Raw genomic sequence first — 12914 nt, forward strand, 5'->3', positions numbered from 1 at the left:
AGAGGCTAGAATGGACTTCTGGTTCTCATTGCTTGTCCTTTGGCCTGGCATAGAAATGGTCATCATGTCTTCCAAAGGGTGAGGCGGTGGGAACGCAACATCACCGACTTCCCACATCCCCAGCCTCCACTTACAACAACTGAGAAAATTTAGATTATATGACTAAAGAGACGTGTGTGTGTGTGTGTGTGTGTGTTTGTGGTGTGCAAATGCATATCTGAGTGTTGCTTCCTCTCTCCTTCCCCTATCCTCAAGGGCAGCAAGACAAACTCCAAAGCAATGGTGCAGCAATCTGCCTTTAAAAATACAATAACAACGCAAAAGAGTGAGAGCCAAAGGAACCCCAGCCAGAGCAACACCCCAATATTAAACAGTTTTAAATAACAACAAATTAAAGTCCATCTCTCCTCTCAAACTTGTCAGATAATCCAAATGACTCATCTCAGATCTCTAACTGCAGTAATTGAGGCCCTATCTCAAATATTGGAATTAGGCTAAATATCTCCCCTTCAAGCACATGCAACAGTCAGATAAATGTTCAAAATCTCTTGCAGAACACTACAGTTACATACCCCACATAAATGATACATACATCTTCACAAAATCGTTACATAAACATAGGGGAAGAAAAGACCCCAAATATTAACTCTGGCTGCCTTTGAACATTTGAATTATGGGTGATAACACAACAGTTATGTTCCTAAAACTGCTGGGGTAAATTAGAAACTTTTAATTTCAATATTACTATAAATACACCCAAGGATGTTCACCACTTAAAGAAATTCTCTGAAATGTTTATAAAAACAAAAACATTTTAGTAAAGAAAACAATGATCTCCCTAATTTATCTCTTTAGGAAATTCAAATATTTGTGATATCTTGCATGAGATTATTTTCTTAAAGGTAGGGTACACCTGTACCTTTGATATTAAGAACAGCAGCATCAGCACTTCTATTCGTGAGATGCTGCATCTTCTCCTTGCATGTGTTATTCTACTTAACCCTCTCAACCTTCACAACAACCCCATAAGGCAGGTACTATTATTGCTTCCATTGTCACCTGAAGATTCAAGCTCCAGGGGCCTCACAGCTAATAAGTGGCAATACTAAGACCAAAACCAGATTAATCCAGCTCCAGAAGGGATGTACTTTTTCCACCAGAGAACTACAGATTGCCTCCACATTATTTTTTTATACCAAAAATATCCCTTGCCTAAGCTTGTTTTAGACAAACTGTGATAAAAACAACTGTTATCAACTAACCAAACAAATTGGCTATCAATACACATTTAGCTATTGTAAATGAAGAAGATACTGAATGACTACATCAGTTTTCAAAAAAGTTATCCAGTCCCCAAATTAGAACTACAGGAAGGAAGCTGCTATAGTTTAAATATGGTTGTTTGTCTCCACCAAATCCGATGTTGAAACCTGATCCCCATTGTTGGAGGTGGTTCCTAATGGAAGGTGCTTGGGTTGTAGGGGTGGGTGCCTCACGAATAGATTAATGCCCTCCCTGGGTGGAGGAGGGAGGGAAGTGAGTTCTCACTCTATTAGTTAGTGGAGAGCTGATTATTAAGGGTCTGACACCTCCCCCTCCCTTTCCTTCCTTTCTGGCCATGTGATCTCTGCACGTGCCAGCTTCTCTTCACTTTCTATCATGAATGGAAGCAGCCTGAGGCTCTCACCAGATGCCCAATCTTGAATTGTTACAGACATCAGAATTATGAGCCAAATAAACCTTTTTTCTTTATAAATTACCCAGTCTCGCTTATTCCATTATAGCAATGCAAAATGGACTAAGACAGAAGCTATGCATGCCCTTCAGACAATGGAAACAGAAAAAAATAAACCAATTAAGTGGTCTAGGGCAGGAAAAAGAAAGGTATAGACAGGCCTAAAAATAGTTTCCACCTTATCTCTGTTTCAATAATAGCAGATTAGCACGTATTCTCTTGGAAATGTCACCCAGGCAACCAGAAATACAAAGACAAAGATGTTCCAAAAAACACATGTATGTAAATCTATTTTTGCCATCTTTTGAGCATAAATGATCACTATTGCAAGAAAGACAATAATTAGGGGATTATCTTTTTTAAAAGTAGGCACAGAAGAAAGTTTACCCTCGTGTAAAGTAGGGTAACAAAGTATAAAGGTAGGTATCTATCTGGTAAGAGGCCTTGACCCATTGCCTCAAATTCAGGCCAACAATCTATTAGGAATATTAAACATATTTTTCCCTATGTTTTTCAAATCTCATGTTTTTATCTCATAAACCAACGGCAGACGAATACAAAATACGGTAGGCTGGCAAATTTTAAAAACGTATTTTGAAAACTGCTCAAAAATAACTGCTTTAAAAACCACTTAAGTAGAGTAACTGTTTCTTTACCTGGATTGTCTAGGACAGTCCCCATTTGTGCCTGCTGTTTTGCTGTAATTACTGGAAAGCCCTCCCCTTTCACTCTCAAAAATGTCCCGATGTGAACAACAAATTATGTAGTCGCCTTATATTTAGCCAAGAAATATTTCTTGGCCAGTTATGATGTGCTACCTACGGGGTTGGGCACTTAGATTCGTTTTTTTAAAAGGTATATAAGATAACAACAATTTCAGAACAATCTAGTTGAAAAGACAGAAATAACACCCCGAACAACCGTGAATCAATGAAAACTTGATAATCCTTGGTGTAGTCTAGGCTGTCAGTGCCTGAGTTCAGATCTGAGAAAAGTAGCGAGTGTATCCCCTAGAGGGGATCACTCCATGGAACTAAAGCTAAAAGCAACAATGCTTCTTGAGCACTTCCTGTGTGCCCGGCACTATGATAAGCACGATGCCTGCGTGATCTCGCTTCATGCTCAAAACAGCCCTGTAAGTGAAGGGCTGTCATTTGCTCATCTTATGGATGAGATGACTTCCCCAAAGTCAGGCCAGAGAATTCAAATGTCTAGCTCTCAAGCATATGTTCCCCACCACTGTAGATGTGGATGTGCTGCCTTCTGATCGCCTGTCTCTGCCAGCAGCCAGCCCGGCAGAGTCACCTGTTATCACACCCCTCAGCTTCTCTCTTTCCACCCTGCAGCACAGCAAGGTGTGGCCAAACTCTCGCCAAGGGTTACCAAATCAGGTAAAGCCCAACCAGAAAATGAAAGAGGCTGCTCTTGAATCCTACAGAGGAATCCTATTGAAGAGGCTGTTGAGAAGAAAGTCACACAGGGGTTCAGGAAAGCAATGAAGGGTAATGCCGGACTCTAAGGCTAGTAATAGCAGGAAGCCATGACCACCCTAGACCTGAAGGCATAAGGGGAGGAAGTGGCTGAAGGAACCTAAAGAGGGTGGCGATATGGAGAGGACAGCTGAGATATCCAGGCTGCTTACTGCCCTTGCCCTACAGAAGAGCTGTGCGCCAACCAAGGCAGAGGAAACTGGCCTGGTCACTCTTTGGGAATTAAGGTGCCAGGTTGGCAAAAGGATACCATCCTCAGCATATATACAAAGCCAGGGCCAGTTTCATGGGCATGTGACCTGTGCCATCACACAGGCCCCATGCTCAGCAGGGCCCCACACTGGCATGAATCCTCCACTAGCACCATCTTGAAATTCTTAACTTTTTTAAACAAAGTTCCCACAGTTTGATTTTGCTCTGAGCCCCACAAACTATGTAGCTGATCCCCTGCAGGGCAAACCTTTTCTTCAGGTAGGGAGACTAAATTCTGTACGTATCACAGTATTCCGATACACGGTTCAAAACAAAAGGATCCAAAGTTAATATTAACCAGAGTAACAATGATACAGTAGGATAGGTAACATGAAGGGGCATTTTTACCTTTTTTTCTTTCCTTCCTCTCTTTTGAAATCAAACTGTAAAGCAGCTGAGAAACCAAAATTAGCTGCCCCTTAGAGAGAAACAGACCTTAATTACAACTGCCTCTCCATAGCACAGACTGAATGGATTTTGGCTCTTCCCCAGTTAATGCGATCAATGCAGACAATAAAACAGAATAATTGATGCCCTGGAGAGGACTTTTCTGATACACCTCATTGGATGGGCTACAGTCATCGAATTCTCCAGGCCATTGCCAAAGCTACTCTTTACCTTGCCTTATGTGCCCGATGTACAGAGGCCCTACCTTGGGGCTCACTGTTGAAAATACATAAATAAAAGACCCGCCGATGGGCCAATGGCATTCACAAACAGTATTTGTAGTGGATGCTTCCTGAAGCATGGGCTTAGAAACGAGTCTCTACTGCTTCTGCTTCCCTTTCCTGAAAGGCTCCAGCATCCGTAGCCTTCCTCTGAGGAATTATATTTCTAAAAGAATCTGAGAAAGCCCCAGCTGAGAAGCCCGAACAGGACCAGTGGCAGCTCTTTTTCCCGTTCATTTCCTTCAATGCCATCCAGCAAAACGAAGCCCAGAAAACATTTAGCTGAGATAGGGAACAAACTGACTTTTGACAGCCTCTTTCACTCACCCCTTTATTTCAGAAGTAAAGGATGGTAGATTTTAAGTGTTTGTTTATTTTGTTGTCTAAAGTTAGAATAAAATTTCAAATGATCAAATCAAAAGCATTTAGAAAACCTCTACTGTGTCAAGGAATCTAGAATCCAGGCAGCAAATCAAAGCTAGGGGCACCGTCACAGAGTCAGAGAATCAATAGTTGCCGTGTATACTAACTACTGAGCTCTGTCATGGGGTGAATGGTGGCGACCCCCAAAAAGAGGTATGTCCAAGTGTCCAAGACTTTTTTTTATTTTTTTTGTGGGGTGTTGTTGTTGTTTTGAGACAAAGGCTCACTCTGTCACTCAGGCTGGAGTGCAGTGGTGTCAACATGGCTCACTACTGCCTCTATCTCTCGGGCCCAAGAGATTCTCCTACCTCAGCCTCCTGAGTAGCTGGAACCACAGGTGTATGCCAAGAGGCCTAATTTTTTTTTCTTTTTTTTTTTTTTTTCTTTGTAGAGATGGGGTCTCACCTTGTTGGCCAGGCTGGTCTCAAATTTCTGGACTCAAGCAACCCTCCTGCCTCAGCCTCCCACAGTGCTGGGATTACAGACATGAGCCACCAGGCCTGGCCATAACCAAGCTTTAACCCCTGGAACCAGTGAATACGACCTTATTTGAAAAAAGGGTCTTTGCAGTTGTAATAAAGGATCTTAAAATAAAATCATTCTGGATCACACAGGTGGGTTCTAAATCCAGTGACGAATGTCTTTATAAAAGATGCGCAGAGGAGAGACGCACAGAGAAGAGCAGGAAGCAATGTGACATGGAGCACAGCTCAAGTGATGCAACCTCATGCCCAAGAATGCTGCAGCCCCCAGAAGCTAAAAGAGGCAAAGAATGAAGCCTCCCCTAGAACCCCTGGAGGAAGCATGGCATCTTGGCCTCAGACTTCTAGCCTCCGGAGCTGTGAGAGAATAAATATCTGTTGCATTAAACCACCATTTTGTGGTCATTTGTTTCAGCGGCCACAGGAAACAAATATAAGTTCACAGCCCCATCTCTCACCTGTGGCCTCAGCTTCACAATCTCCAGCCAGGGACTATATGAAGCCTTCCAAAGCAGCCCATTCCGTGTTCACGGTGGGCCTAGTTCCGGCCCCACATGAGTCTAATCCCTTTCCCTCAGTGCAGTGCTTTCATGTATGTGAAGAAAAGAATATAAAAGTCCATAGAGCGATTCCAGGCCAGAGAGTCCCAGCTACTGTCCTCGGCATCTGCCAGCTCATGAGAAATCCCCTTAACTTGTACCTGTCAGGGCAGCACAGACGGAACAAGCCTCTCCCTTCTTTGAACAGTATTCTCTTATGGCAGCCCAAGGTCTCACTAATGTTTAAACAGCCAGGTGACACTGTCAACTCTGTTGGCACTTTCAACTCAAAAAATAAAAAAAATTAAAAAAAAAAAACCCACAACTTGCATCTTTTTCATGTGGAGCAAATGTGATTCAAGGACAGATTGTCACTCCCATCAAGTATATGGAAAATATTCTTTTTATCTAAATATAATAAATCAAGTATGAAATATGCCTGTTAAGTACATTATTTTTGTAAAAAGTGGGGGATCTGAGCAGGCACCCGTACCACCTATTGACAGCCAAGCCAAGTTTGTACACATCAGATTATTTCCAGAGTCAAAACACACAGGTTGGGGAAAACGTACCTTCCAGATCCAGCTGCATATACAGAAGAAATGTGCTGATTTCTGATTGTCAGTCTTCAGATTTCAGCTCCATAACCTGCACTAGCTCCCAATGTTGGTAAATCACTCAACCTCTCAATGCCTCGGTTCAGTTACCTGTAAATTGGGGATAACTAGAACACTACTTTGTGTTGGCTGCTATGGACTACAAGATAGTCCCATATCAACAGGCCTTCTTGAGGTCTGGCTCTGGCTAGTTTGGCCAACTGGGTGGCACTGGCACCAGATCAGAGAATGGAAGAGAGTGGTTGGGGCCTTATTCACCTGGATGCCTCCCCACCAGGCCATGATAGGCAGTAGTCATATTCCTCTACTGAAAACCACAGCTCCTGCCAGCAGCCCTATCCCCTGAGCAATTCCATGTTCATGCTGTCAGGGCTAGGTGGTGAAGGCTTCCATGCATTGCTGGCCACTTCTGGTGGGTTCCCTGACCTTACCCACACCTTTGTAAATAGTCCCTTCATTAACTCTCCTCAGTGACTCCCTTTTGAGCAGTTCATCTGCCTCCTTAAGGGATGCTGGAGGAGGAATCTTTCATAGGATTTATCAGAATTAATCAATACTTGAATCACCTTTAGGCATTTGCTATCATGAGTGCTATTTTTAGCAACAGTAGTCTACTTCTCTGAGGAATCCTGGGCCATGAGATCTCTCAATGCTGTATTTATGTTTCCTCCCCAAGTTCAAAACCATTTACTAGAGATAGACATAATATTTTCAGTGGTACAGATGTGGGGAAAACTATTATGTTCTCTCATCTAAATAATTAAAGTAACTTCTCTTCTCCCCGCCCCCTCCCTCTCTAATGTCCAAACCTTCTGATCATGCCATTATTACAGGCAACACCTATCCAATGGTGCCCCTCGAATGAAGTTTAAACTCTCCCACTATTTCTCACAATTCTATTCCAACCTACCTTCAAGAATGTGTTCAACATTTCACACCTACTAGTATTAAAAGAAAAAACAGAAAATAACAAGTGTTGATGGAATCCTTGTGTGTTGCTTGTGGGTATGTTAAATGGTACCACCATGGAAAACAACGGATGTTCCTCCAAAAATTAAACACAGAATTGCCATATAACTCAGCAATTCCATTTCTGGGCATATACCCAGAAGAACTGAAAACAGGGACTTTAACATATCACTGTACACCCATATTCACAGCAGTGTTTTCACAATAGCCAAAAGATGGAAGCAACCCAAATATCCATCAACAGATACATGGATAAACAAAGTGTGGTACATACATACAATGGAACATTATTCATCCTAAAAAGGAAAGAAATTCTGCCCATCTTACAACATGAATGACCTCTGGCGACATTATGATAAGTGAAGTAGACCAGTCACAAAAAAGACAAATACCATTTATATGAAGTACCTAGAGTAGTCAATTCATAGAGACAGAAAGTAGAATAGTGGTTGCCAGAGGTTGAAAGGTAGGAGGAAAGAGGAAGTTAGTATTTAATGGAAACAGACTTTCAGCTGGGCAGGATGAAGAAGTTCTGGAGATGGATGGTAATGATGGTTGTACAATAATGTGAATGTACTTAATGCCACTGAACTGTACACTTAAGAATGGTTAAAATAGTAAATTTTATGTTGTGTATATTTAACCAGTTTTTTAAAAGGCTGTATTCAAGAAATATTCATTGCTTGCCTACGGCACAAAGCACTGTACTAGGGCTGCCTCAGGAAACAAAAATGCAAGACCACCATCCCAAGGAAGGGAAATCACCTCCTGCACATTCCCCCACCTGCTCCAGATTCTAGTCAATCCCTTCCCTAATTATGTCTTGCACTTTCACGTTAGAATATAAATTCCTAAAGACAGGGGACTAGATCTTATTCAGCCTATATCTCTACAACCTAACAGAATGCTGAGCGTGTAGAAACTGCTCAAGAATATTAATCAAATAGTTGAGTAAAAATCCAGGCAGAGAATGCCATGTCATTTTTCTCATGTATTCTAGCCAGTCAGAACTTAAAATTTCTTGAAGTTATATAGCTATATTTGCAGGAATAGAGAGGCTAGAGCTTCACATAAGCTCACTAAACTCACTTTAAATATTCTGCTCACAAGTAATTCTACTAAGTGCATAAACTGTGGATATCAGATGAGAACTCCACTACTTCCTGACCATGTGACCTTGAGCAAATTATTGCATGCTGCTAAGGCTGTTTCTCTTATCTACGAAGAGGGAATGCTAACAGTCCTATAGGGAACATCTGCTGCTTTGCAATCCAAAATCCAGGGGCTCATCTCTTGGTGAGAGTATAACAATTTTCTGCTGGAGAAACACCCCTGCTCCTATTTCTCTGCCTATCTCTAGGGATGAAACGTGTGACATGTGACCAAGCCCAAGCCTAGTAACATGTGGCACCCTGGTCACAGGAAGAGACACAGGACTGAATCAGTGCTGACGAGCCAAAGTAAATCATTGTGGGCAATGCTGGGATGGAGACTTCCACTTTCTGGCTGGATTTAAAGCCCAGACTATGTAAGGTCTGGAGCTCTTCCAGCCATGCTACAATGAGATGGGGCCTCAGTGAGATGGTACTAACAATGGTGCCGACTCCATGAAAGCAAACTGAGAAAAATAGAGAAATGAGGTCCTGCTAACAGTGTTTGAGGCCTGAATCAGACCATACCTGATATGTTTTCCCCTGGACTGAGGAGTTATCAGAACCAAAATCACATTCCTTTTTTGCTAAAACAGTTTGAATGTTGGGGTTCCTGACACAACAGAATTGAGTCCTAAGTAAAACATCTTCTGAAAAATTATCATAAAGATTAAATGAGGTATCCCATGTAAACCAGGGCCACATAGTACACACTCAATAAATGGCAATATCAGTGTTAAGTGCAGTGATTGTTCATTGCTGTGGTAGAAAGCTCCTGCCTTCTAAGGACTTTTAACTCATGTGCTCTATCCCTGATTTCTGTCTTCATTATCCACAAATGATGTTATCTAGGCTAGGAATGGTGAAGACTATTTCCTAATCCCATTCCCTAGCAGACAGACATCACTAGCTGACCACAGCACACTTTCTTGCTGAGCCCAGACCCAGCCTTGGATTCCTATCGGACCCAGCTTTCCAGGCAGCCACTACCAACCAGATGACATGCAAAATGAAACCAATGTGTCTCAGCTTCACTGCAATAGTTGGCAAAATGTTTCTATGAAGAACTAAGTAGTAAGTATTTTAGACATGGTCTCTATCACATGTTCTTCTCTGTGTTTTGTTGTGTTTTGTTTTTGTTTACAACCCTTTAAAAATATAAAGCTCATTCTTTGCTCTCTTGCTTGTACAAAAATCCCTGCTCTAGAGCTTTGAAACCAGACTCTGGGGCTGCCTCAGGGAAGCAGCAGTTCTTATCTTCCTGTGCAACTTCCTGGGACCCCAGGAGTTGGAGAGTTTGGAGTGCGTGCCTGAGTCGGAAAAGCACCCTCTGAACATATTGAATAGTCCGAAAAGTAACAGAAGAGCTTTGGTGACTGGAGGTTTCCTGTTATCATACCAATACCAGGCGATCTGAAATTCACACTCTGAGGGATGCTGTAATTCAAGAAAAAGCTATAAAACCCATCTGTGTTATGAACTTCACCTCTGCCTCCAGAACCAATTCACCGCACAACCCTTTAAAAAAATTGGACCTCCATCCCCTACAGCCACGTCTGAGATGCCTGACCTTTTTATGAGGGAAGCAAGGAAAGAGAAGGGTTCAGATCATTACGTTTCATCATTGTTAGTCTGCCCCTCACCATTAAAAAGACACACCTCGAGGGCAAGGATCAGATCAGTTTCAAGACAGTATGCCACATTTCTTTTGACCAACTCTTGATTCCTTAGTATTTCCCAAGGTTTTTTGTTGTAGAGTGTTAGATATAAAGCTTGGTTTGGTCCTCCTCTCTATTATTCTCTGTGCTTGATTCTGGCTTTAGTGAAAAGGACTGGATTGTGTTTGACTGGTGTTTGTTTATTCATTCAACAAACATGTACTACAATCAGAATCCATCTCTTAAGGCACTTGCAGGTAGGAAGACAGATACATAGATAACAGTGCAGAATGATGCAAGGGCTATATCCAGGGTAGCATGGCAGCATGAAGCAGAGGCACCTCTGGGAGAGGGAGTGCCATGCAGCCTGCTGGAAGGCAGTGTGGCAGCAGCTGAGCTGCAAAGAATGCATAGGAGTTGACCAGACAAGGAAGGTTGGGGAGAGGATAGATGCTGAGACTCAGTGGCATGGGCAGAGGCTACATGGCGGCGGGGGGGGGGGGGGGGGGGGGGGGGGGGGGGGGGGAGGCTTGGGAGATGAGGTTAATGAGGAGAGAAGGGTGGGACCAGGAAAGTGCCTGGAGTCTGAATTCTATCCTGAAAACCACAGAAAACCTCTAAAGGAAATTAAGCAGAATGACTGGCTTAGATTTTTGTTTTCAAAATGAGTGTCCACGGTTTGGAGAATGGACTGGAGTGAGATGGTCCTGATTGGGAGCAACAAGCTCAAAAGCAATTGGAACAATTCAGTCAAGAATTGCTGAGAATATGAACTAAGTCAGTGATAGCAGGCACTGAGAGAAGAGGGCATATAGCAACAACAACAAAAATAATAAGAGCTCACATTTATGCAGCACTTACAATAAGACATGATGCTTAGTGCTTTCTGGGTATTAACTCATTTTATCTTCACAGTAACCCTGAGATAGCTTTGTTATCTATTATCAACCTCATGCCTCAGATCAGAAAACGCAGTAGAGGTTAAGTAAGGACCCCAAGATCCAGGAGCTATTGGTGAATGAGCCACAGCTCAAACCCGGCTGTCTGGCTGCAGAGCCCACACTCCTAATGTCCATATTGGCAACTCTCCTAGTACAGTTACAGACAGAGGGTCTTAAGGACTGGACACTGAATGGTTGAGACAGGGGAGACTCCAGGACAATTTCCAGAGATCTGACTTGGGTAGGTAAACATGTGAATTTCAGTTTTTCGAGCCTCCTCCCCTGAAGCTCCTCCCCAGATCTGTCCTTGCCCCGCTAGGGCAAGTACCCACACTCCCACCGTCACACCACACCCCCTCTCCTTTGCAGTCTTTGCATCACGGCCTTTGGCCATAAAACACAGGGATCTCCCAACTGGAGTGAAAAACTTCACAAGCATTTCCAATTAGGTCTGAGAAACCCGACAGCAAACTCTGCTCTTGGTAATACAGTGGCTTAGGTTTATTATTTTCAAATCAGCCAGAACTGGGAAAACTTTGAGCGAGCTTGTGTGGTTTCCTTCTGAGAGAGTGAGATCTTGGCAGCCTACTTCTGTGTTTCACCGTAGCTGCCCTACGGAACAGAACATAGACCTTCTTGCGGGGCTAGCGTGTAAGCACAGAAGCACACACAGCCGCCTCGCCTGCAGCCTCCGACAGACCGGCAGGAAGAAACTAACCCTGGCAGGAGCTCTGCAGAGAGCCAAATGGCATTCTTTCTCCATGCACAAAAGTTAAAGCAAGCATCTGCAGCATTAGGGAAAAAAAAAAAAAAAAAAAAAAAACTTGTGTATTTCCTGCGGACAGGGAGACCTCCTGCCCCTCCCGGGCTGATACAACCCACTTTGCACATCCTGCTTCTCTGGGAGCTAAAAATAAATCGGTATGCACTGAAAAACACTCAAACACATCTCCCCAGCACACCCTTTCCGGGTCCTCGAGGGCAAGGACACGAATCTTTCAGGTCTTGAGTCCGAAACGCAGACTGTTTCCTCGTCCAGGTTCAACCAGCGCCTTTCGACCTCTCCCTCGGCCCCCTCCCCAGACGCCCACGCCTCGCACCCGCCTCCTGCGGCCTTTCCGGGCAGATTCCGCAGGCCCGGGATCCAGCGGATGTCCAGGACCCCCGCCCCGGACTCCGGGGCGGGATGCTCCAGATGTCCCCGGGCCGCCAGGCTCACTAACGCCCCCTTCCGCCCAGCGCGCCCCATCCCGCCCCATCCCGCCCCATCCCGCCGGCCCCACGCGTCTCTGCGCGGCCCTCTGCAAAGTTGCTCTCTCCTTTTCCGCCTCCCACCCTCAGGGTCTGTGATTTTGTTTTGTTTTCCCTCAGAGGCATTGGGGGAATGACAGAGGAATTGACAGGGTGAACTGCACCCAGGAGGGAGCTGCTGGAACCAGGTTCCCAGGACCGAGCGCTCCTCGAACCCACCCCTGCGCCCGCGGCGCCCCGAGCGCATAGGTCCCCCCAGCAGCCGCTCCCGGCGCCGCCGCCCCCGGCACACCCGCCCCGGCTGCAACTCCGACTCCGCTTTGGCTCCCGAGAAGCGGAGGGAAGGCGCTGCGACTCACCGCCTCGGCCGCTCCTGGCGTCTGTGTCGCTTCGGGCGAGGCGGCGGCAGCAGCGGCAGCGCCTTCCCTCCGCCCGCCTCCCCCTGGACAGCACCGTCGCCAGCCGCGCCCCCCTCCCCAGCCTGGCTCGCCGCCTCCCTCCTCTGGGCCGCAGACCCCCTCTCCACTGCAGCCCTGCAGGCAGCCTCTCCGGGGTGGGCTTGACCGCGGGGATGCAGGGGGGCCAAGATGAGGAGCGGGATTTGCAGGTGCAGTGGACGCCCCCGCCTTGCCCTGGTACACCCACCAGGTGTGTCCCCACTGTGCCCCATAGTCCTAGCTCACCGCCCAGACCTCTAGCCAACCTGCACTGCTACTTTCCGAGGGGTACCATCTGTTT

General features: G+C 45.1%; 1 protein-coding gene across 2 annotated transcripts in view; it reads right to left on the reverse strand.

Annotated features, from left to right (window-relative positions):
• NCALD (neurocalcin delta) overlaps positions 1-12633 on the reverse strand; it is a 433033-nt gene extending 420400 nt beyond the window's left edge. Inside the window, exon 1 of one of the 2 annotated variants that reach the window (XM_031650082.1) lies at positions 12536-12633. The gene's annotated coding sequence lies outside the window, so the exon portion shown is untranslated. The remainder of the gene's footprint in view (positions 1-12535) is intronic. The other variant, XM_031650081.1, reaches the window with a different exon arrangement.
• Between the last annotated feature and the right edge of the window lie 281 nt (positions 12634-12914).

The sequence above is a fragment of the Papio anubis genome, chromosome 8 (genome assembly GCF_008728515.1).
Source record: "Papio anubis isolate 15944 chromosome 8, Panubis1.0, whole genome shotgun sequence".
In the NCBI taxonomy this organism is placed as follows: Eukaryota; Metazoa; Chordata; class Mammalia; order Primates; family Cercopithecidae; genus Papio; species Papio anubis.